Here is a 22,707-nt window from a genome sequence, read left to right as displayed (position 1 = left end):
GAAAACAATCCAAAAAGAAAATTTTAGACTAAACACTTTTTTTAATTTGCTTCTACATGTGAGAAGCAAAATGTACACTGAATGCAAATTGTTTTGTCAGCTGCCCAATAAAACATGATCCATTCAAAAGAACATGGAACAACAGCATGTGCCTTTTTGCTCACACACCTGAACACAGTACTGGAAACACATCTCAATTTTTTCCACGAGTTATTTTTATTCACCTTTGATTACCTTTCTTTAAAGCAAATAGATATTGTCAAAGAGCAAGCATGATCCTCACAGTTATCAATCACGAGAAAACTAATAGTATTTACAACAGCTTTGCACATCCAAAAACCAGACTATTTCATGGAGATATTCAAGTAACATTTTTTGTTGCTCCAAGCAGTGCCACTAAAACTGCTCGTTAAACATTTCTCTTTGACTAGCAGATTTGATTATGAGTTTAATTTTTGCATAGTAAAGCTCATCCAGCCATTTTTAACTCCGAATTGGTTTGCACTCCATGACTAGCTGAACGCTACAAAACCTTTTGACATAGTGACTTCATAAGCCTTGCAGAACACAAGAAATGCTCTTAGAAGCACAAGACTGTTGATAAAAGACTTTTTCCTCCATTGTCTGTACTGTCAGCTTTAACTGTGTAAGAGTCCATACTTACAAATTACACGAAACGTGCATCTGAACTACCCTTCCATGAAATGAAAAAATTCTCCAAATAATAGTCACAGGTAAAACAGCTGAGAAGAAGAAAGTGTCTGAAGCTGAACATCCTGAGCAGCTTGTTTTTCCTTAATGAAACATACAACCACAATTTAAAAACTCCATAATAAAAACAAACCTGGTATACTCCACCACCAAGCTGCAGATAGTAAGAAGCATCCTAACTGTAGAACAAGTTTTCATAAGCTATCCATCCACTACATGAGTCTGGAAAAGAAGAAAATCTCAAGCTATTTAAAGACTTTCGTGAACTAAAGAAATTCAATTCCATGTTATTTATACATGTAGTGAGATCATAAAAAAACACAAACAAATAATAATAATAATAAAAATGATGAAGTATTTCAGCTACCAAAGACCTATTTCAATCTGACACCTAAGTATCCAATATTAGATTGCTGCTGCTCATTGCACACTGATCATAGTAATTTCTCTCCATTGTTGTTCACCCAGACCCCGATCATGTGCACTGTATGCGGCTAAGCCATGTTGGAGGCTATTGGGCACTATTAAAATTGCAAGAAAAGTGTTATTCTGTTTTTGTAAAAAACAGAATACCTTACAAATAACACGCATTTCACCATTTTATTTATTTATTTTTTTACTCTTTCTAGCTGATCTGCCATGCTGAAACAGTCCTAATGAGCTGGCCAGAGCCTATTGAGTTTATTGGAGCTGGAAGGACCACTGCACAGCAGAGAGTTTTGCAGCAGTGGATCTTCTCATCCACTGTCCACTTTCAGCCTCTTTCCTACCCAAGAACAATGAAGTCCATTTTGAAAGGTCCTTGCTTCTGGATAAAAAGTATGTATAGATGTGTATATACATACTTAAGCACTTCCTTTCAGAATAGATCCATTTTTATTTCCTTGCTTTAGAAAGCCGTCAAAGTCTGCTTTTTAGTGGTCTAATTCAGCTGCAATACATTCAGCTTTGGATTGCTGGGATGGATTAGACACAGTTTGTGAATTCATCCACACATACACAAATGGATAAACAGAACTCAAGTAGTCCATGCTCAAAGCGGAGCTACAAAGGAAAGGTGAGTGAAGCTGAAGGAGCAAAAGTGAATTCACATAGGTGGCTTTTCTGAGAGCTGCTGAACTGCTCAGTGGTGTCCAGGTCCTGGAACCCTGAATTCTGCCATGTTTGACCGAGATGATCCTGTGAATGTTGCATCAGTAACTAGAACTAAGCCTGCAGAAATGTGTTTGCCTCCCATTTAAACAGAGCCAAAAGGATAGGAAGTATATTCACCTCTCAAAAATAAACATGAACATGTTTCCTTTTGAGTTCTTAGAAGCTCAAATTCCAGCTTTGGAGCTGGCAAGACTGGTTTCAAAGGACAAACATTTTAAATTGATCTTAGAGTTGTATTCAAATCAGAAGTTTCCAAATTGACCAAGCCTACTAAAAAACTTAGTTACTGTGGTTATTCATTTGTAGAACTTGCAGATACCTGCCATACTTAACCCTTTCCCAGAGGGTGAGAAAATACATCAACTAACTGCCATCAGCTTCGCAAAAAATGCAAGTTTGGGAGGAGTAGCGGTATTTCAAACCCTAACTGCTAATAGGCAGTGCCACCTAAGGTTGATGTTATAGAAGCAAAGATCCATAAAAAAAAGTTAGAAAAGAAAAAAGATGGTTGGAACTTTTAATAAGCTCCAAGGTTTCCAAATGGCTTCAATAGAATAGATTTAACAAAGAAGAGGATTATTAATCTTGCCTGTTCTAAATCATTTACCATGATAGCAACAGGGCATTCATGCTACTGCCAGAAACAAGTCTCAATTCTGTCTATGACTATACAACGAGAACATCTTAAAAAAACACTTTTTTTTTTTAAGTGCAGTTTTGCACTTCCTTATCTTACCACACTTGCCCCTGCAAGTAACCCTGATCATGCTTTTATTAATGGTTACACTTCAATCATTCAAACTGATTCTGCTGCTGCGGATGCTCTGTCCAGTAGTCAGGAAAAACAATGCTGGAGTTTATTTCATCAGGCCTTGAAAAATCCTCCCCCATCACCATGACAGAGTATCAGCAACACTTAATTTTCAGGGAAAGTTAACCAATATGATAGACAAAATAATTCCCTTAGGAGGTTTAGCAGCAGTCTCAGTTCAGTACACAAGGCCATTAATTACACAACTGCCTTTAGCATTAAGAGGAATCTGGTAGCTACAGCACTTACTGAGTTAAGACTACCTTCAATATCTGCACACAAAATCTGTTTACTTAGAAAAGTTATGCAACACCTCAACTTCCTTTTCTTTACCGTGCTAAAGCATGATAACAGAAGGACAGGGGGTGGCAATGGGGGACAGGCATTTCACAGCCTCAAGGAGAGCACAACTACCTTTCAAAAAGCGACTAAACTAGAATTCTCTTCTAAAATCTGCCCAACTTGATGATGTGTTCAAGCATCAACTCCAGCTTAATACTTGATTAAATACCTCCAGAGGAAAGACTTTGCTACACAGTTAACCAATGGTGGAATCAACTGCCTGCCTCCATTGTAAGTAAGACTGTTTTTCAAACATTTTATATGTTCTTTCTAATAGAACAGTCCACTCCAGTACAAGTTTTAGTCAGAAACCATCGTGCAGATTTTAGTGTTTTCAGGCATGCTGATTCAGTAAAGCTGGCAGTACAAGTTTTAATTCTGCAGACAGCCTTCTACTTTCCATTTAAAAGAACAAACCCAGAAAAATCACATGCTATCCATGCTGACATATTCCATGGCACTAGCAAAACTAAGATACCAAAAGCACGCACATCTTTCCTCTTAACTGTGAGCTCAGGAGCCTACCTCATATCTCTGTTGATACACTAATGACTGGGGGGGGGGGTGGGAGGGAGTAAAACCACAACTCCCAAAACTGGATTTACTACTACTACAAAAAAAAGAGTTACAAGAAGTCTTAAAGCAGTCAGAGCAATCCTGACTGTTAAAATGTTTTCAAGGACTTGGATTTAATCGCATGTCATTTTCCTTTCCTCTAATCATTTATTTAAAGTCACAGGTTGAATTATTTATGAACAAAAGTTAATTGCATTGAAATGCAGTATTGCCTTGTATTTATTTAGCATCTTCTTTAGAGCTCAGAACCTTCCACTAACCAGTTAAAGTCTACAAATATCAATACAGAATTTAAGATGCAATTTAACCGTTTCTGCGTTAGCACTGCAATTAACTTTCAATACCTTGTTAAATATGGCCAATTCCTTTTATCTTGTGAACTGCTCTGTAAATTGTGCAACTTTTTTTTTTTAAATCGACTTTTTTTTTTCCCTAAATGTTACAACATGTGTTTATACAATTTTCCAAAAGAATTCCAGGAGAGAAGAAAAGCTCACTAACAAAACATTTGCTTTAAGTAAGTTTTGATTAATTCGTTTTAATGAAATTAGTCATCATTTGAGTACAAACAATCACAACACAGCATCTGGGGTTTTCAGAAATTTTCTTAGCTATCAGAGGATGGTAAACTAGCTATCTAGATGGTAAACAACTTACATGCATAAGATTGTATTCATACCCTTCACAAGGTGTAAAATGTAAGCTCGAGCTTACACTCATAAATATACCGCACATCTATAAAGTGTTAATCGTAAGTCTGCAAGGCCGTATGACGGAAGTAACTATTATAGTGCATGACTGCTCTTCAGCATACATTGCTTCCTAAATCCTTCATTTCCTTAAAGCAAGCCATTTACTTGTCACCTGCCCAGACAATGTGCAGAGAGAAGATTTCAGATACATCTGTGGCTCGTGTATAATGATAACACACTTGGAAAGGTGGATTTTCATTTCCTCTTCAAGTTATTCGATTAGGTTTGCATCCAGATTTAAATGTCTAGGACAAGTCTGCCACCTGTCCTAAACTTAATTAGTTGGAAATGTCTACATGACAAGAGCAGACACTTCAGATGTTTTGGAATGACCACAAGCTAACATCCAAATAATCACAAACACAACTTCAGGGATGCCAAGAATGAAGCACTACTCACAGCTCTCTGTGAAACAGCCTGAATCTTATTAAAGGAGCACTTCATACTTCACAAACACACAACCGAGATCAGCAGAGCATCTATAAAACCAGAGAATCAACTGTGTAAAGTCTGCAACAGAGTTGAGAAAATGAAGAGCGCTAGCTTTCTCTTTAAAAAATGGGTGTGTATTTACATGGTTGGAGGAAGAAGGACTGAAGGCTGAAATACTGTAAAGACTTCTCAGCTTTGTTCTTGTCCTGTTTATCGTTAATAGCATGTCTAAGATTTCCCTACCTTTACACATTCCCTCACATACCCCTCCATGCAAGACCAGTGCAGCAGATCAAAAACTGGGAAAAAAAGACATTTTCATTTAAAGAGACAAACACATCAATGTTCAAATATAAGTATCTCCCATTTATCATCTTACTAAAAGCTCAAAAAAAATCACACTTACAATATTGACCGGAATTTTATCTGTATAAGTACGTAGCAACCACTGACACAGATGTGAGAAACTGAATATAACAGAGAATTCTGTTACCTATCTCCTTATGTTGCCATTGGCATACGCAACATATTTGTCTCATTAGCAGGGGCTACTTAGTTCACTGTAGTAAACAAAGCTGCAGATATGACAGGCTCACATACTTTTCATTCATTCACGTATTTTTCTTTACTTAGACTTCTAGCATGTGCCACAGAAGAGCTGAATGTTAAACATTCCTGGAGTGTCACAATATGTAATACAATAAAACAGATTACAACCATACCTTTCTTTCACAGCAGTGGTGCCAAGCACAGGTACACTGTAGCAATCAATTTGTTCTGCAGACAGTAAGGCTTTCATAGAATACTAATGCAAAAATCTTTTCTTTCTCCTTCGACTTGACTCCCCAATGCCCGGGTCCCGACCAATACAAGGAGGAGGGCGGAATGTCTTCTGCTGAGATAACCACAACTACTAATCAAGCATACGTGTACAAGGGCACAGGATTAAACCTCCACCAAGCTTGACACAGGCACCGAGAGTAGCTAAACACATGCACGGCAAGGTCAGAATTAAACACACGCACACACACGCACACACACACACGTCTACTTGAGTGAACTAATTTATCACACTTTACCACTGACGGCTTTTTACCTCAGGGGAGTAAAATTACATCCTGGTGAACTGACGAGATTCAGACACAACAGCATCCAACACCAAATCAGATTTCACAGAAACGCGAACTGCATGCTGAGGTGAACACTCCCCTCTGTACTTAACAGGCTGTTTCAGAAACTCTGCTTCTGCTGCGTGTGTCTGGACGTGCCTGTGTGTTTGTGCACACGTGTGGGTGCGTGTGCAACAAAGACTGCTAGGCAGAGGCTACAGCTGAGTGATCCAATTAGCGTTCAGAAATGGGTAGTAACTTGCTTCAAGAGAGTTTTCTTTTTGACTGTTTTTATCTACCTCTCTGCATAATCAATCTATCAAGTCTAATTACTCCAGAAGAAAGCATTTTATTATTGTCTAACATAGCAAATGTCAAACAAGCTGTTCGTTTACCTTGAAGTTTATTAGCATAGAAATGCAACATGGAGATGCTCTCAAAATATTGTCACTTGTATTCACAACATATTTTCTAAAACCCACTTAGCAGGTTTTTATTGGCTGGCATAGCTGGATACTGTATTGCTACTTAAAATAGGCAGGACTATCTTCACTGTATCACCCCTGAGCTAATGGAAGAGTTTTTCTTTAAACACACGATTTATATTTAACTTTTCTCTTTGGCTCTTTTTATTTAAAGAGTTTCCCCACATTTGAGTCAGCCATACGTATGCGGATACACGTTTTCATAAAGGTTCATAGGCGTGCCTTTTCAAGTAGGAAAGAAAAGTGAAATACTGAAATTTAAAAGCAGGGATTTTCACCCTTCCTGGTATTTTCCTCATAGTCCTTGCAGATGTACATTTTGCCAAAACCATCAAGACAAACCCTGTAAATTATTATTGACAGGGTTTTAATAACGCTGCTTTTGTATGTGATCTGTACTTAGAAGAAAAAACTGTACAAATACTACTAAAAATAACCCTGAAAATAGCATTTGGCACTTCACCTAGAATAAATTAGCAAAATAGTTTTGAAATATCAGTGGCTTCATGGAGACACCATAAAAAAGCAGCATAATCAATACTGATGAGTTTGCCCTTGACATGCTGACCGTGTCACCAGGCTATTGTCATGTGATATCATGTCATTTCCCCACCTGGCTCATGACCTTGTCCTTTAAATGACCCAAAGCTTCCCTCAAGTAGCAGGAGGCCCCTCCCCGCTGTCTCAGCAAGGTCGAATGGGTCAGCGTGTCCTCATCTATAATCCACCACCATTTGTCAGCAGGGAGGCTGGAGGAGGCAGGCTTGCTACAAGGGGAGAATGCCCAATTAGGCAGCTGTCACACAAAGCATAGGCTGCAAAATTATCCCCTGTCAAAAGAAAGAGCAGCTGCGGGTGCCAATTACAGCAACCTTTCAACCCTTTAGGTACTGGAAACTACACAGAAGTAAATGAAGTACAATTAGTGATAACAAATCGATGAATTAGGACAGTAAATTAGGAATTACTAGCAGGTGAGCTTAGGTCTTCCATAATATTAAGGGCACAGCACACCCCAGGCAAGGGCAAGAGCATACAAATTTCGCACAGCAGATCCGCTTTGTCCTATCCATTTTTCTTGTGTGGAACCTGTTTTCCTCCACCCTTTTCTCCTCACAAGCCTCATCTGAGACAGACAGCGCAGGGAAGGGAAGAAAAGCAGCCTAAAGGGGAAAGAAGTTGTAGTGCCTGCTCTTTCCTCCCTGTCCTGGCAAATGCAGTTTCCTCCTTTCTCACAAGGAGGTTCTGGGAGCCAGCACAATCTGTCTGTAGTAAGCATACTCCATTTCAGCCTGACATTTGACATTTGCTGCACCTCCTGTTCCAGCTGAACAAGATTCACCCAGGAAAAAAAAAATAGAAAGCCTAAAAACCATAAACAGAAAAAACAACAAGAGATTTTCATACATTCTCAGTATAATCTATGTCATTTACACATGAAACACTCGGCTGGGAGATTTCAGTGCTTAACTTCTGACTGCAGAAGGAAGACTTATTCCTCCACGTTTCAATTCCCCGATGCACCATGCAGTGGCATCTCTGAGCGCACGCACAGCCCGTCTTCTAAGTTGGCTAGCAGAGCCCCTACCCAGTGCCTCTGCTGCTGTTGCTGTGCGCTAGTGACAAAAGCCAGGTTCTGCAGAGCACAACAGGGCAGGGCAGGGCAGAGCAGAGCAGGGCAGGTCGCGCTTCCCCTCCGGAGGCTGCCAGCACAGCAGGTGCCATCGGGATGTGCTGCCAGCGGGAGCAGCAGCGCTACCCGGGCAAGCTGGACGGTGGCTCACGGGGTTCCGCACGCATGAGGTGACCGCGGAGGTGTGGGCACCTGTTCGGTCACAGGGAATTCACAGCACAGGAAGCCCAAAAATCAGATCGGGGGAGGAAATATAGGAGACCGGATTAAAAGGATGGACAGGTCACACACACAGCCACCCCAAACCACGTCTCAGACTGTTGAACCAATGCCTCTGCACTTCAGTGCTTCAAGACACACAGACAAACCTGGGGAACACAATTCAGATTCCGAGATCCCTCCTACAATTAGGTTTTCCAGACAGCTCACAGTACTTTAAAACTAAGTGAAGTTGCCATTTATATTGCCAATTCTCTCCTTTCAAGCTCCATTCCTTTATCTCAAATCCGCCTTTATAATAGTCCAAATTTCTTCCCGCAGCACTTCTGAAACAATATGTGCATGCTTGCACTGTAATTCACACACACACATTTATGATAATACATTCACTAAAATATGAAATATGGTAGAAATTAAGTCACTCGTGTCTTGGAAGCAATTTCCTATGGCTATCTCTTGATCTCTAGCCAGCACAGAATATTTCACTGTAAATAAATAAATACCTAGCTTTCATAACTCAGATAAGAAAATGCATAATACAGTCCCAACTATAAATGGATGTAAAAATGTTCATTTAACAGCAGTTGCAATATTGCTCATCAAGTTTGACATTTTCTTTTGAGTAGCATATGGAAACTGCAGCGTACTGAAAGAGTTAATGTGTTTAGAATTCAGTTTCCATCATACTTGGGTGACTATCTCTTTAAATAATTTAAATCCTCTCCATCAACTACAAAGCTGTTTTGAAGCCATTTAGCTTTGTTCTTTACATGTGTTCTAATTAAGAAATGACCTTGTCATCACACACACCAGAAATCCTGGATTATTTCCTGCAGCAAAAATCTGCGAAGCCAAAAAAAAAAAAAAGAAAAAAAAATACACACTTCTTCCTTTAGTGAGGAGCTGAGGAAGTTGTTGGTTGGCTGAATGCTGAAGCAGTTTCACTGCATAATTTTTTTGCTGTTGTTGAATGTCACAGGGCGGGTTAGCATGACCTTGAGCTGCATCAGCAGCACAGCAAGGGTCGAGATGCCTGCAGGCGCCCTTGTACTGGATTTGCAAGACAAAAACCTTCAAACTGGCTGAAGGACATCTTAAATCTCTTCAAAGGTTTTCCGAACTAATCTGGGCTGCTCTTAGCCGGATCTGTGCCCGTGTGAGAGGCAAAATTAAAAACAAGGTCTTTGACAGGATGTTGTCTGCTCTTAACCCTTCTCCTGCAGCAGGCAGCGTATCGCAGGCGCGCTGAAGGGACACTTTCATAAGCAGCAGAGATGAACACGGTTCAACCTGCAGCATTCTTTCGTAACAAAATTATGTAAGCAACCATTTACTGGAAAGGGTGCTGTTATTAATACAGAGCAGGCTCCCTGCATAGCAATGGCCATCCCTCTCCTCCCCCAGCACAGTGCCCTTCCCCACGCGGCTGTGCAGTCCGGGAGCACTGCGGTGCCGTACCCTGGCTCAGGCTGCTCCCAGTGACACAGGTGGACAGAGGGATGCTCAGCTCCTCAGGGCCCCAGGACCCCTGTCTGTACCTGCTGGGGGCCAAGGGTTTCCTCAGTGACCAGGCAGCACCCATCTCAACAGGTTGTGAGTCTGGTGAGGCACGTAAGAGGAGGAGGGTCAAGAACATGAGAAGGACTGCTTTGGCATGCACCAGACATGCTTTATGAGGAGAAATTAAGAAGCGTCCACTCCTCATCTGACCCTGTTATTTCCTTCTCAGTCATCCCGAGTCGGGAAGGAAGGAGAGAAGAGGATATTAACATGCAACAGGCCTACCAGGAGTTTCAGAGCATGAGCGCACGTACTGGGGAACTGAAATAAAGACAGCCAGCCTCTCTGCTCTTGACTGCTCATCATCTGACAAGTGACACAGAGGTTTTCTAAAAACTTGAGTGAATGCACAGAGATAACCAGTAGGAAAGGCCCAAGGCGCACATGGTTACTCTATGAAACCACAGATTTACCCAATGGATGTGGCAGCATCATGCAAACGCAACTATCAACATATTTAAGACATAGCCACTTTCTTCAGAAGCATACTTGCACACACAACCTCCAATTTCAGAACGAAAGAATTTCCCAATGAATAACAACTTTTTGTACTCCTACTGAGGAAATAATACGGATTCCCACGTACAAAAGTAAAGAAAGACCATCACCACCTTATCTTCATGTCTGTTTTAGTGGTGGTATTATTCAAACTATCAAATTTCTGCATGCAAAAAAATACAAATGGGGTAAAATAATCTCAGCTTAATCAAGATAAGTTATCACACTTGAGAACCATCTTTTACTATTTCTAGGATATACGCCATACAAGTCCTTGTGGAGAAGAGGAAAACAGAGCCATTCACACCAGCAGAGGGTGTTCTAGTTCTTTTCTGGTTGAACATTAACGGCTTAAGTCAGTCTGGTTTTGTATAGAGGGTCTTTAAAGTACTATGTACTCCCTCCCAGACAAGAGCAAAACACATTTAAGTTTACTGAAGAAGGACACAGCTTTGGCAGTTATGTCACAACTGTTATGACACTATCCTCCACCTACCACTAAAACAGACTCACTTCGTCATTCCCAAGAGTCGTGGCTTTTCTCACAAAATATCCTCCTTGTTAAACAACTAACAATGTTACGTGCTAGATTTCAAGTAACACTAGTGAGAGCACCTTTTATATTGGTAGAGGAGGAACTTGTACAATACACATAGGCCTTCCCACAGACTCGCCAAGGCTTCTAACGTGTTTATTATGCTTGGACAGAGGGCCACGGTGTTCCTGCAGCGCCTGGATGTCAGAATAACCTCTGCCATTATTCAGAATGCTCTCAAGGTTTGCCTCCCAGGAAGGTCCCAGACCGGCTCTGGTTCGCAGCCATATGGGAATGGCACACAACCAAGAATGTCTTCTCATCCATTTTGGGACTCTGGCAAACGGAGATTGATCAGATCCATGCATGTGGTTCATTGATTGTTCTGCACAAATGTGTTCTTTTTGTGTCCCTTGAATAACAAAACACCAGACAGGCAGCCAATTGTGGTTTAAAAAAAGTTTTGTCTGTTGGCCTATTACACACTTTTTTTGAAGTAATGGGTCCTACACTGTGTTTCCTAGAAAACTTTCTAGTTTACGCCAGAGTTACCAGGAAAAGGGATTAGGTGAGACCCAACTTAAGTAGTTTATATTACACGTCAGTCTAGCAGAAAATACTGAGAAGTACTTTCATGGTATGCACAACTGAACATGAAACATCAGTGGTTTCTTAATTTTTTCTCCAAACATGTAGCAAAACAAAAATATATTACAGGTTCTCCAAACATCAGGAATTGTGAAAACTCCCAAAACAAAAACAAAGAACTCACGTTGCAATGTTCCAGCTGAACAGGGCGATTAAAAGGTGCAATGAAAGCTTTCAAGCCAGGTAGTAGTTACTGCCAAGCATGGGACACATTGTGTGGCCCTGCCAAAGCCCCCAAATACAAATCACCAGCTTTCTTCCAGGGCTACAACATTCCAGCAAACACTTTCCAACTCAGACCACCTTAAGAACTTCACACAGAAGGCAGTGGTTTACACAGCATCTAACCACAACCCAGAAGTTACAGCAGCAATCTGTATGCCCATACGCAAAGAATACAGCCATCACGGCATCATACCATCTATGAAGGTGGACAGTATTCATTTCTAACCTTCTGATAAATATGGTCTTTGGGACTACAATTTCTCATGGCCAGCAACTGCACCAAGGCACACTGTTCTCAGAAGTAACACTATCCACTTGGCGCCTTACACAGACATGCTTACACAAACGCACGCAAACCCAGTAATGGACAAGACCAGCACGTTACAACCAGTCCAAGTACAGGTTGTCCATGCAGCCTTAATTGTACCATTTTCTAAATGCTGATTCTGGCTATACTTTAAGCATAGGGCAGTTATTTTATACACACTGTAGCTCAATGCAGCAAATAAAGTAAGTTAAAAAGAAAACAAAGATGGCAGAGTTTAATATAATCTGTTCTTTTCGCACCTGGACCGCCTAATTTAATAAAACCGTATCTGCTAACACAGAGACGCTACTGATTAAAAAAAAATCTCTTGCAAGCAAACACAGATATGCTTCATTGGTACCAGTATTAACAAGTAACAGTTGTAAAATTGTCCTGTGGCCATGGCACACAACGTTATGACCTGTGTTCCTAGCAATATCAGAAGTAGCCCAAGGTCTAGCACTGCACATGAGAGTCTTCTAGAGACAGAAGTTGTAAATTATGATTCTAATTTTCTTTGTGAGCTGTGGTGTAAAAACAGTGACAATTTTTTTTAAAGTGCAAATCAGGTAAGTGGGGCTACTTATTTTAAGTAACCTGAATAAAGAGGAATTTTGATAAATTAGTCTTTATAGTGCTAGTACTATTAAGTAGTACTAACACAGTAAAAATAGGTGCGCTGTCATGAAAATGGAAACATCACCAGATACAAACTCAGTACAGAAATAATATAGACAAATCTTAGAACAGTTAAAGAAAAACTGAGTGCATGTGAAAATGCACATGAACACAATTATGAAGTGCTAGGTGCATCTACTTAAGTTCTACCCATCTTAACTGAAGTCATGGAAAACATGTAAAGAAGTGAAAGTAGAGAAGCCTTATAATTAGTGTATTAGTTTCAAACATACTTAATAGAACGAATATTTTTTTCTAGTATAAGAATACGTTAGCTATATTAACTTCCTTTTGCATACTAGTACAACTGTTACACTTAAGCAGTAGCTAAGGAGGATACGTACTGAATATTGTAGATTGAAGGAAACAAAAGTTGCAATTCTTTCCAAATCCACAGGGAAAGAAAAAAAAAGGTCTTAACAGATTATCAATGTTTACACTTAGAAAGGATATAGCCTTATTCTACCAAGGTCTCATTTAACACCCAGGCAATTTCCTTTACAAGTCATCTTTAAGTTTTCCCTCTGCTCTGCCCCTTGCTAGCAAAACCAGTGCTTTAATTCAGTTCTCCCAATGACTTGAGCATTCATGGCAACAAATCTTCTGCAGGTGTTTTTCCAAAAGCACTGTCTTCCAATTCTGGGTCTGGGGACACCTCTCCACAGGCTGCATCTCAAAAAAAAAGCAGGGCTGACTACTTGCAGAGATAACACTGTTCATTTGGCGGGGGGAGGGTTCATTTCCTGCTTCAGACATCTCAGATACCCATCTAAGAATATGAGCAACAGTTCACATTACACACACTCATGAGTTTGGTTTATTCTAGTATTTAACTTGTGTACTGATCAGGAATTGCATGTGCATTCACAGAATAGTGACTATATCTGTGTTTAAGTGTATTTTGTTAAATCAGGGCCATGAAACTTCATGCAGCTTTTTCACATTGCTGTGCCAGTTCATTTTATTCAGTACAAAACCACCAAAAACCTTTGAGTTCTTCTGCTCAAGGTCATTTTTAACATTCACAAACACAGCTTTTTGGCTGTCTGCAGACCAAAGATTTTTTTTTCTTAAGTGCATTTAAGAGCAAAGTGATGTCTAGAAACATCTTTAAATGGTGAAAAACATCTTTTAAAGTTGCCTTAATCAATTTGTCTGTTAATAATTCTACTTGGCTACCCGTATTAACCATAGGTTTTAATTTAGTCTTCAGTCTCTGCAGCCACCCATATCTAGAAGGTATAACCACGATACAAAATCAGGCTCAACTCCAGCAATCTCAAAGTCTAAGCTACACCTCCCACCCTTAGTCTTTGAAGGCATCCAGTAGAGAATCAGGTCCTCGAGTTCCTCTCCCTACTCTGCCAGATACAACCTTTTCTAAATTTCCACTTAAAAGCATGGGAAGTAGAGGGGAGAAAGCTACTTCCATTCAATGATAATTCACAATTTGCGAATATCCATTAGTTTGTCTATATCATAAGCAGTTAAGAAAGATTCCCTGGTCCCCAACCTTTTTCTTTTACCACTCCAACTGATCTCTTCAGGCTTCTCTATCACTTTTCCATCTTATACTTAAGGATGTGGGACTGAGAGGGGAAATACTAGCACTTATTTTGCCTTTTTTTTATTGTATTATGTATTAGCCATCATTAATATTTTGTCAGCACCTGACAGCTAAAGTAGTATCAGAAACATGGGGTATAAAAATGTTTTGTTTTTCAAGTAGAAACATTGGTCTCTATTATCACTTAAACATCACACTGCCAATGCTCACCTTCAAATATTCTCATTTAAAACTCTATTATCTTTGGAAATCTGAGATATCATTACCAAGTAAAAAGCAGCATACTGATTATGGAAAACACAGCAAGTTACAAAAAGTCAGAACCGGATGTGTCTGGCAGGCAACAATCTTTTGTATACAATACACTGTATTTCCATGTATGTGCATGTGTGGTAGACATGCATACTTTTACTGGTAGTCCAGGTTATTTTAAGAAAAGAGAGTAAGAAGCTGACAACCAGAAAAGCCCAACAGAAGAATGAATCATACTTGTACAGTTCCAGCAATGATCACACTGTAATACTGTTGCCAGGTGTCCAGCAAAATAGCTGAAGCCAACATGAGTCAGCAGTGGTTCCTGGTTATTGAGTTTGAGTATTCACTTGCCAATTGCATTTCCTTCTCTCAAACACGCTTCGTTTTTATCTTCAGTGATACAAATTCCTAGGTCAGACAGTGACCCAAACCTCTTCTGTTCTCCTGCTAGCAAGAGTGTCAGAAATACATCTAACATGCATTCTCTTGCTATTTTTTTGTTTTGTTTTTTAAACTTTACGGAATTCTTAATTTAGATTCCCAGTGCTTTGCCTTACACTCAATCAGGGACTCCTACTTCACTGCACAAATCTAAGCCTGAAACACGTTAGATTTTTTTTTCTTTTTTGTTTCCTAATGTTCAAATGCTTATGGATCTTCTTCCTTTCTGAGAAAGGCTAGACAGATCCCTTTAGAAATGAGTCCCCTCAATTGTCTTACAGTAAAGATAATCCCTAAAGCCAAATACATTGCCTCAATAAAAATGAACAATAGCTTCATACTTATGACAAAATTTGAAACTACAGATCTTGTGAAACTACTAGTTTAGGAAAATATGGAACACAAATTCTTACGCATTTCAGAAGATGCATTTAAGCATTCAGTGCATGCCACAAAATGTAACTCCATTTTTTTTTTTGCCATGAGAAACAGTCCATTCAAGTTTCCCTAACTTTTAATATTTTGACAGTGATACAAATCTACAAATCCCTCCCCTCCAGGCTGACTCAATTACGTAATCAGAACTATGATGCTTTCTAAAGTTTTTTTATTTTTATTTTTATTTTTTAAATGCACCCAATATTTTCAAAACGTTTACAAGGCCTTTGTCACTTCTCAATTATATTCATTTGTGGATGACTAACAATACACCTGCATGCCAAACAGACGTGAGGCACATTCTTCAGGAGGCATGGGGCTACATAAAAAACAAATTCACTAAATGAAAATACTGTGAGAACAATTATTTTCCTCAAACAAAAAACAACCTTGAATTAATTTTTTCAGCTTTCCAATCTTGCATTAACATTGCAAAAACGGTTTGAGCTACTAGAAATCTAAATGAAGTCCATAAAAATGGAAAAGTATTGTACCCTTATTTCATCTTCCCTGCTGTACACAAATTACTATTGAGAAATCATGGATGAGCAGATGATGCAGTGATGCAATATTGGGAAAACAAGCTGAAAACTAATATTCACAAGGACAAAGGAGGTAGCATATTTTGGTCACTACTCTAAATGTAGCTTATCTCCTTTACAAAATAGTTGTATAAATATCAAATGTCATCTTACAGGTTGTTTCAACTTACAATGGTTAACAGATCAGCCACAGGATGGGTGAGAACTGACAGAAAACTCTGCAGCTTTCCTCCTTGCAATGCATTGGGTATTAGTAGTAACAAGTGTTAAACAAAGCATGACCGTTGCAAAAAAATAAAGGACCCAATTTGTGTGCTCACAAGAGTAAAACTGAATGTTACAGTAAACCACCACCCCTGCCCCCAAAGCCTAAGACCGCCAAAAAATATCTTTGCATAGAGGGCACCTGCACAGAGGGCTCTACATTGTGGCTAGACTCCCTGGATTCCAGGCATTACCCACAAGACACGTCTGTGACAAGAACCTCATGGAAAATTTCCTTCTCTTGATTCTCTTCCTATGAGGTTTTCCAGAGCAGAAGCAATTTGGCTCTGGAATATTCATGACACTGCCACCTGACATCAAGGTTCATTTCTCTGTGAAAGAGCCTCCAAAGGATAATAAAGTAAAAGCCTGAACACTTGCAAGAAATATATAATAATGCAGGGAAGCAGTAAAGACTACTCCTCCCCTAAGCAAATGGAGTAAGCAGATAATCATGGAAAAGAAATTAAGATCTTCCAAAAGCCTTTTTCCTCTGAGGAACAGAAAAACAATCTGATCTTTGATTATAACAAGTATCACAAATATGCATGTGTTTCAAAGCAAGCTGGGTACAAGAAACTCATAAAACCTAAAGTTATATTTTGTAATCCAAATTGGAAATCTCAAATTGCAACTTGCAGACCACATCCAATCCACTGGAAAAATCTGCCTGGCCTGCAGACATCCCTTACTGTCTTCTTCCCATATGGCTAATTAGATATGGGAAGAAAGCAGACAAGGGTTAGAGGAATTGCCCTCTCATTGCTGTGCTTCATGAGAACCTGGCAGCCTCCACTCTATTGAAAAAAAAAAAAAGGTATAGGTTACCATGCAGTAGTGCTGGTGCTCACATAGCTGTCACATGGAGCAAAGTTCACATACATTTACAGGCGTATCTATTAGCATGGCCAGTCCTACATCAGGGTGATCGCATTTCCCAAAAAAACCCATGTTAAAACATACACATGCTCAGTCCTTAGGCAGTTATAAACACAGCTGTGGACATTATCATCTGTGGCCCAGACACTCCATAACAAGTTTTGCTCCCTAGAGCGGCTGGACTTTAATTCTTCAAATCAACAAGCTTCACATCGATCCAGGCAATAAATGCCTCACATGGCAGGAGTGAGGATGGTGGAGGGGTTCCTCTCAAAACAGGTACAGCTCACCAAGGAGGGCTCTCTGTGCTGACTGAGTAACATTTGCTCAAGAGTGACTGCTAGCTGCCACCACAACTACATCAGGGTGTGCATACTAATGTTCTTGGACTGCTGCCATATTATCCATATATGTTTTATTATAGCTCATCTCCTTAATGTGCAAGACATTTATCTTTGATTCTTCCAAAATGAGAAAAGGAAAAAAAATGGATACTGTAGAACTGTTTTTAGCACAGTTCAGACTATTTAAATTGGGCCATTGTAAGCTCTTTTAGCAGATTTTTCTTTGTCATAGACACAAGTGACAGCACTACATTATTTTTGCCCTGTAAAAAACAAACACCAAATATTCTGAAATATTAGGGCTAAAATTTCTAATAACAGTCATGTATCTTCTAGTCATTGGGAGGTTTCAAAATTAAAAATACAGAAAAATGATTTTGTCTACAGAATTTTATTCTCCGTTTTACTAAACATTACAACAAGCATATAGATCAATAAGTACAAGAACCAGCAGTGACCAAACCTAAGCAAAAGAAATCTATCCACAATCAACCAGTCCACTGGCTTCAACACTAGTTACTTACAAGGGGGGAATGAAGGGATGAACAAAACTTGCAAGATTTAGTCCATGAATTCAAGACATTCAAATTAATGACCTAGATCCACAAGGAAGAAAAACACCCACAAGCAAACATCACAGGAAATACAGAGATCTTCCCATTCCTTAGGTAGGCAGTGAAATTAAGGAGCACAATTGAAAAGGCACAATTTCAAGCACAATGAAGGCTCATTAATATGTGCTTTCAGAACAAAGGCACTTGGATGGTATTCTCTTATTTAAAATGTTTGTCCAATGCATTTCCTTGAGAATGAACTGTATCAGACATCCTGCAAAAATATAATTCATGGTAAAAACCTGAGTATCAGTGATGTGGGAAAAAAAAGGATACTCAAATTAACTTGACTAATTACTCATAAAAATTTACCAACCCACATGCAAACAGGATTTACTAGTCTTTCATAATAGTTAAGAATACATACTAAATCCTTTAATCCACCCATCAAGAAAACAACTTTCCTCTGTTGCTTCCTTGCTTGCAGATTTATTTCCTGTTTAACATTAGATGTGAGCAACTTTTAAAGTCTTACTTCCTTGCAACCACTAACATGACACAAATGTCACACAATGTCATTCACCAGCACAGAAATGCTGATTAGGTTACAGGCATTATATATGCCATACTGTCAAGTCCCACAAGAAAAACCTGCATAAAGTGGCCAAAAACTCTGATTAGTTTTCTTCTGTCCTTATACAATTGAGCTCTTCTATCAGAGTAGTTTGTGTTTCAGTTTGAGTAACAGGGTCTGTATGGGTTCACTAAAAACACAGTACAAACCTAGACATGTATTTGAAACCAGTTCCTGGGTCTATCATTACACAGTAGAAGTGGGTGAACTCTTCTCCTTTATCAATTGCACACAGCCTTTACACTCTCATATCTTGTTCTCTGTTCCTGCTCTCTCCCTCCTTAATTTGTTGCAAAAAAGGGCATGGGAGGAACCATTTCCACACTCTTAAAAACAGAGAATTCTAACAAGTAAGGTTTGAAGGTTTACAACCTGCTGAACTTGATACCATCCCCAAAGACGGCTTTTCCCCTTCACTCAGATGTTACATACCACAGTTCTAGCCTACCTGCATATTTATAGTAGAATATCTTCCTTATAGACAAAATCAGCAAGTTACGTTACTGTTGCAAATAAAAAAATAAAGAAAACTGAGTAAAAGGAATGATTTAGATCTTAAATGTCTGTGCATCATCCCACACTGGTAACCACCATTTCAAGTTTGGAGATGAAGCAAGTTCATTGGATCATACTCCAACACACATGCATTAAGCAAAGTTCCACAGTAAATCATACCTAAATATTTAAAGCAAATGCGATTCAATACTTTTTGTTTACATCCACAAAGGTTTAATTCAATGTGGCCTTCTCACTTAGTGATTCTTCTACTTACACTCAAGACATTACTCATTGCAGAAAAGAGTTCTTGCCACTATGTAGCTTGATGGATATATGATGGCTTCACGTGCCAAAAAGAGAAAAAACTATTTATTTCTAATAGGGATGCTGCTGGCCTGAATGTTCCTTTTTTTTTTTTTCTATGATATCTATGACAGAGAGTAAGTTGTGCACTGTTGCCCCCTTGAGAAGGAACGTTGCTACCTGGAGAGGGAAGTGACGTGGGTCTAGTAGGGTGTCAGGCCACCCGTCCACAGCACCCTCCTGCCCAGCTGAGCATGGTGTTCTGGTGTGATGGCCAAAGACAAAAGCAGAAATCAAACTGCAAAGTTACAGTTTTCAGCTGAGTTCTATCTCACAGAGCAAAACTTATGCCATGGACAAACATAGGCGCAAACCCTCCAATGAAACTCGGATTTTGTCAAGTCCATCTTCACTTTTCAAACTACAACAGATTTTTTTTATTTATTTTTGAATAAGTTTCAAAAAATATATATACTCTGGAAGAAGATTAGTTCGGATTATTTAAATTATACTCTTTCCCTTAAGTTGAACAGCTGTATCCGACAGATTTCTTTTCCAGGGCAAGCCAAAGAAAAATTGTTGGTTCTCATTTTTGATCTAAAGAAGGATACAAATGTCAACGAAACCCAAAAAAGTGATACACAACCTTAGAAATTTACAACAAAGAGGTTCAAGGATCCAGGGTCTTTTTTCTCATGAGGAAAGAGGATACTCCGAGATGATTTAAGAGGTTTTCAGAGTTAGATAAAGCGACTGACGGAAAATGCAAGTAAACAGGTAAGTCTGGCAGAAGTATTTAATGCTAGAGGTAGTAGAATAAGCTATAACAGGTAGTGACTGAAGCCAAAAGTTTAAATGAGTTCACGAAAGACCAAAATTAGTTTCCAAATTAATAACAGAGCAGCAGCTTCAAAAACAGCTACTTTGTTTTTTTTTTCTTCATGGAAGGGAAATCTTAACCTTATGTGCCATCTTTTCAGCACATTTTTTAAGTCTTTAATATTGTACACCATTTGTTTTTGTAATAAAGTAGGTTGTACATACATTTTATTAAAACAAAACAACAATTAATCTCGAAAAGAAAAATCTGACTCCACACCAACGAAGTGTGATCCACACCAAGTGTGGATCAGACTGGCCCTCCCAAAAATCACATCTTATAAATGGACGCAAGCCACACAAGGATTCAAACATGACTGAAAGGCCTCCTGAAAAGGACACTTCCCAGTACCATAGTTGCCTTTATCCCCTAAACTGAAACCCACATGCCCAGCCAGGTCTCCTATAGCCAGCCAGCTGTCCCACATCCCTTTCCTCCCATCAGTTACACAAGATTACAAGATCTCCAATCAGTCCAAGGCCATGAAACTATTTCAGCTTTAATCTGTGCCTGCAAGAGAGCATGAACACAGATTTCATGGGCTATACTGAGCTTGGGCAGTGTCAGAAGTTTGTCCTGAGCTCTCAAAACATTTGATGCTGCTCCTATTAACTTCAAGGCAGAACTCAACAGAAGACCTGTCTGAATATGCCTTGAAAGAGATGAAAAGGATATCCAGGAAAGAAGACAATCTTCATGATTACTGCTAGGTCAAATAGCACCAACAGAGGAAAAAAAAAAGTAACAGATTTGGAGAAAAAACAAGGATTCAGAAAAAAGCATATCCCCCCCCCCCCCAAAAAAAAAAAAAAAGAAGTACACAATCCCAAATAAGTAAGAACACAAGCAAGGGCAAAATGAAGAACAGGGAGATTAAGAAATAAAAAAAGTAAGTCATCTTTAATCCAAATACTTTTTCAGCCATGCTGCAAGACAACAGTTGCATTATTTCCTACATTTCAATCATCATGTATGCACTCACCTAAATAGCTAGACCTTTATCCATACCAGTATGTTTTTGCTAGTTGACCCTAGATTACACCCTTGTCTTTCCCAGGACTGAGAGACTTCATTAGGGTTTTGTCACAGAGCATGGCTCACCACCCTGTGCGCTTTCTGGAGTAACAGAGCCACAGAGCTCCCCAGGCTCCTCAGCAGCAGCATCTTCAACAAACCTCAGGTTGGTGCCTGGGTTGCTCTCAGCTCCAGGACAAAAGCAATTCTTTACTGGCTGAAGGAAGATCAGAATGCAAACCTGAGTGTGGGGGAAGAGACATCGCAGGGGGGGAGCAATGGCAGGAGGGAGGCAGGACAAAGAAACACAAAGTAGTGGTGTTTCCACACATGGAGCGCCAATTAGAAAATGAGAACCACCGATTTAAAATGTAACTTTAGGCTTTAAAATACATTAGGTGAGGAGTCAGCTTTACTGCATATGCATCTGGCTACTAGTATTACTTGAGCTTTCCCAGTCTCCACCCTCCCCCCAGTCACAGTTTCATTGTGAAAGAATTTAATTATTATTTTCATTACCAGACGCATACATTATAAAATGAGCCTACACAGACAATGAGCACTCTGTAAGAAAACAGGTGTAATAATTAAGAATGATCTGTTTATGTATGAAACTCTTCATTTTTATTGCAAACAAGGCTATCATTTAAAACATACTTTAATAAAAACATTCATAACAGTCATAACACTAAAACTGACGCCCTCCTTTTTCTTAAAGGATTACCCCAGTGCTTTAAATTTTAATATAACCAGAATGAAAACAAATGTTTTGATTTTATTTCTCTGCTGAAGTTTCCTGAAAATTTTAACTTGAATGCATTTCAGAGAAACAGAATACTAAACACTTTTTGATTTTTTAAAAAGTCAAAGAGACATCCATTATATTGTGTACCCAGAAAAAATAAGTTTGCGAGTAAAAGAAAGATATATGTATTTAAGTGTTCAGCAGCTTAATAATCTCAAAGCCCTGAAGCTATAAGAGTAGCATTGTATGGATTCAATAGTAACAAGCGATAGAAGAGTAACATCTGCATATTACTTATCATCCAAAACTGGAGTCAAATTACTGTTTCTAGCATCAACAAAATGTGAAGTCCTGTGTTTTATGTGGCCCTATTTAACAATATAGTACTCCACTACATTTTCACACAGAAAGCAGCTTAAATAGGTCATTTACTTTCCATGCTCCACCAAACGTGCCAGGTGATTTACCGTAAATACCAAGCCTGTCACTAGCAAATACACCCTACTCTGTAGTAAGCACGTCCCCATGGAGCTTACAGTTTGACCACTTGTTGCATTTATGCACACCCACCTACAAATCAATCCCTGTTAGACCAGGGGAATTCAACAGACTGCTACTTCCAGCTCTTTGAAGATGTTTCTTGCTCCAGAGCTGGGCATACAATACGTGTACT

The 22,707-nt window shown here is 39.2% G+C and overlaps 1 protein-coding gene and 1 long non-coding RNA gene across 36 annotated transcripts in view; one reads left to right on the top strand and one right to left on the bottom strand.

Annotated features, from left to right (window-relative positions):
• Positions 1 to 22,707, bottom strand: part of NRIP1 (nuclear receptor interacting protein 1) — a 109,650-nt gene that overhangs the window by 27,106 nt on the left and 59,837 nt on the right. For 8 of the 35 annotated variants that reach the window (XR_013955899.1, XM_080607411.1, XM_080607408.1 and 5 more), the window contains exon 3: positions 845 to 933. The exons of 26 other annotated variants lie outside the window; for them this stretch is intronic. The gene's annotated coding sequence lies outside the window, so the exon portion shown is untranslated. Of the gene's footprint in view, positions 1 to 844; positions 934 to 5,501; positions 9,964 to 22,707 lie in introns of those variants that run through there. One more of the 35 variants, XM_080607407.1, reaches the window with a different exon arrangement.
• On the top strand, positions 894 to 21,069 carry LOC308201079. The gene is made up of 2 exons (XR_013956024.1): positions 894 to 3,250; positions 9,955 to 21,069. It is a non-coding gene; the product is annotated as an uncharacterized lncRNA (long non-coding RNA).

Source organism: Anser brachyrhynchus (assembly GCF_964034855.1).
Source record: "Anser brachyrhynchus genome assembly, chromosome: 1".
Taxonomy (NCBI): Eukaryota; Metazoa; Chordata; class Aves; order Anseriformes; family Anatidae; genus Anser; species Anser brachyrhynchus.
Note: the sequence above shows the minus strand (reverse complement) of the source record. Positions and strands in the feature narration are given on the sequence as shown.